Below are 4,011 nucleotides of genomic sequence, written 5' to 3'. Positions count from 1 at the left end.
ATTAAAGGTTTCCGTATTAGACTACACCATGTAGGGATCACACTTCTTCTCTCCCTCCGTTAGGAATGAAGCTTACTATTAAAATCCTTGTTAAAAACGCTTGAGCCACTTTGGGTGGCAGATTTATAAAAAAAAATTTGTTAGGAAGTCTTTGTACTCGAAAAATGTTCCTTTTAAGGTTAAACATGGCAAAATCGCGGTCCGATAAATCAGTTTTCTGAGGTACACTCAATGGTCACCCCATTGTAGGAAGGGCACTAGGTGGGTTTCTATTCTCAATATTTCACGGCTAATCGCAACATCCTCGTAAAAATCATCTCTATGAATTAGTAGGTTGAGGTACAAGGAATCGTTTTGAGATTCTTTTCACTTAGAGTAAACCGTTCTTTACGACCAAGGGTCCACGTATCTTCTTGTCCGCGCATCTCCTTAAGTATAAGGATAAATTCAGAACAAACCGCTCGAAGAGTTCACCCTGGTTCAAAGATCACACCTTTCGTGCGATTCTCTTTCAGAAATGTAAAGTAACATACTTTAGGAATCTATGAATCTTGTTATCCTCTTGGAAGGGACTGCTTAAAACATCTGTAATTCGGATATGGTTACTCTACACATTCTTTTCTTCGTTGGTTGCAACTATATGTTGTTCTAGTTAATGTTAACCCTAACTTCAACATGTAACTGAAAGGATAAAGTTACATTATGGAACTGTTCTTTCATTCCATCTAAGGATAAGTTCACCTGCAGTATGGTAAACTGGGTGATATCCTTCATTGTTCGTTCATACCGTCCTGAAGGCACTATAGATAATTATGGCTTGCATTGCATATAAGTCCGATTATTCACTTTCAGCAAAAGTTTCAATTCATATAGTTAAATGAAACGTTCTTAAATATCGAGTTCTTTATGCCTATGGTCTCTTTCCGAAATCAAGGGGTTAGTAAAATCCGTGGCTAACACTATCCAGACATCAAATCGCATGGTTATGATCACCATGTTTTCCATCCTACCTGTCAGCTTTGTATTGCGACATAAGCGCTCAATGTTTTAGATGAGTTTAGTAACATTCATGATGTATTTCATGCATTCAGCTTACTAAAGATGCCTGTAAGGCTAAAAACATCATCTTTTCTTTTGTGGATATATTCAGACAACATACTCTTGTTAACCAGAAACGAAATCAATTTGTTGATCTCCTAAGAGACTTAATTAATAGCATATACCTATTCTTACTTTTATACGCCAGAGTACCTTTCAAGGTAAATAGCTCACTTTTTAGCCCACGAATCTTTCGGAACTTTGATACGCTACTTCTTATTTAAATACGGTACCATTTTTTTTGTCGCTCCTCAAATTTCGAGACGAAATTTCCATTAACAGGTGGGTAATGTAACGACCCGGCTTTTTCGACTTGCTTTTGTGCCTTGTGTTTTTGCGAAACTGCGTATTTGTGCGTACTGTGTTACTTTATACTCTGGAAACTTGATTTACGTGGTTTACTTCCATTTATATGTTAAAACGTGCCTTAGAGTACGTAGGATACATAACTTGATCATTGGAAGCCTTTATAACCGTTAGTGTTATTTGACGTTTCGAATAAACCGCGAACTTGCGCGCACGTTTAACTTTTGTCATAATCGGAATATTATGACTGCGAAATATTAATTATTATTTTATAATAATAATTACCTGGGTTTTTGGATGCTTAATTACGCGTAGTAATTTAATTATGCACAATAGTTAGTCTTGTTGGACTTTCTACCTTGTTGGGCTCAAGCCCACCCTACTCTAGCTAGTGACCCAATTAATTAGCCCTTGTTCATGTCATCAATCCTTGTCAAATTCCTTGCTTATAAATACTAGCCCTTGTCCATGTCATCAATCCTTGTCAAATTCCTTGCTTATAAATACTAGCCCTTGTCCATGTCATCAATCCTTGTCAAATTCCTTGCTTATAAATACTAGCCATTTACCTCTCATTCAAATCACTTGCTCATTTGGTTTTCACACACACTTGTTCTTTCTTTCTTCCCTTTCTAGTATTGCTTGTAAGTCTTCTTTTTCTTCTTCTTTTCCTTTCATTTTCGTGGCCATCATCATCATATTATGGAGATCAAAGTTCCTTTTAGCTTTGATCTTGCTTATATCTTGTTGATTCAAGCATGAATCTTTCAAGAACATAGAAGATTCAAGCTTTCTAGCTTTGATTCTTCACCAACTTTGTAGATTCATCTTTCTTTTACTTTAATCTTGTTATTTTGTGATAAAGATTCAAACTTTTGTTTGTTATCTTCATATATCTTAAAGATCCAAGCTTTATGCTTCAAGATCTTCAAGAACACTAAAGGTTCAAGCTTTCTAGCTTTGTGACCTTATAAATTGTGTGAAAGGGATCCAAGCTCTTTAGCTTAGGGTTCCATCACCTCTTTTGACTTGGATCATGTTCATACTTGTTTGATTGATGTAAAGTTTGTAACTTTGTTTGTAAATAGGACTTGTAATTGTGTTAAGACTAAGGATATGATGTAACCTTGGTTCATCATCCATCTAAGACTCTTAAATGAGTTGTGTTACCACTTGGTCTTAACATATTGTGTATTGATGGTAGAATCTTGGTCAAAAGTGATGCTAAACCATCAACGAGTTGTACACTTGAAGCTACAAGCATCAAGGATGAGAACCGTGATGAGCATCAAGCACCAAGAACCTCACCGGAGCACTTGTCCACTCATTTTCGTATCTGATCAGACCACATGGGCTATTGGAAAGCTTATTTTCAGTTAGTTCGGTTCGAGTAGATGATTTTCCGTTTAAGCCTCGTCTTAATCCGAGTTACGGTTTAGGATTTATGGCCCTCCGAGAGTCACTACACCCTATTAACGTTGTGCTGAAATTTCTGACCTATTCGCACTTAAACCGTCGCCACGGTCAAACGAAGACGAGTTAGGTTCTGAAAATTGGTCAGTGGTTAGGGGACTCACATACGGAGCCATAGCCACTGACTATGCATCTTTTCGCTTTACGTAGAGGTTGCAGCAGCTGACCGAAATCAGCCTATTTTTTCGATCTCTATTCTTGTCGAACTTACTTAGCTTTTATGATGATGAATGATGATGATGATGACACTTAAACTTATTTTATGCACTATTAGAATTTATAAAAACAACCTACTGACCTAGTAACCCTTGATTTAGGTTAACGACCTTTCGGACCGACTTACTACTTGCGTACTTTCATTACCGACTTTACCGCTTTTATCACTGTGAGTTATAGCATTCCCTTTTTACTTTAACTTATTTTGGGAACTGAGAATACATGCGGATTTTATGTTTTACAAACTAGGCACGAGTACTTAAACTTATATATGTGTGGGTTATACAATGGCATAAACATTCCCTTTAGCTCGGTAACGTTTAATCATTGGTTTTTGAACCATGAACGCGAATCTTAGATATGGATCCATAGGGTTTGACATCCCCACTCGGGCTAGTCGCGCTAGCATTTAACGAGTGTTTAATAATTCGTAGACATACGCACTTTCCAAGTGTACTTTCAGGGGGTATAAACGTTAAGTTAGTTACCGAGTACCCACGGTTATACATATACTTTATCATACTGATTTGAATTACTGATTTGAAATGCTTGTTTGAAGCACCGAAATCTAGTGGCCTACATTACATTACATTACATTACTGAATACAAACAAACTATAGCTCACCAACATTCGTGTTGACTTTTTAAGCATGTATTTCTCAGGTGTTTAGACGTTGTTGCTTCTGCTATTAGCCTTGCTGTTCTAGTCTCGGTGTATAGACTTGCTGTTACAGACTTGCTGTGTTAGACTTCCGCTGCATTACTTAGAGATGTCTCAAGCATGAAACTTTTACTTTGCATTCCCAACTTATGTTATTTTCAAAACAATAGCTTTGTAATGACCTTAGTATCATGTACTCATGTTAATGTTTCCTATTCATCTTTTGTAAAACGTTATCTGTTCATGAATGCAAAACT

Source organism: Rutidosis leptorrhynchoides, chromosome 3, assembly GCF_046630445.1.
Source record: "Rutidosis leptorrhynchoides isolate AG116_Rl617_1_P2 chromosome 3, CSIRO_AGI_Rlap_v1, whole genome shotgun sequence".
Lineage (NCBI taxonomy): Eukaryota > Viridiplantae > Streptophyta > Magnoliopsida > Asterales > Asteraceae > Rutidosis > Rutidosis leptorrhynchoides.
This window is presented reverse-complemented; position numbering follows the sequence as displayed.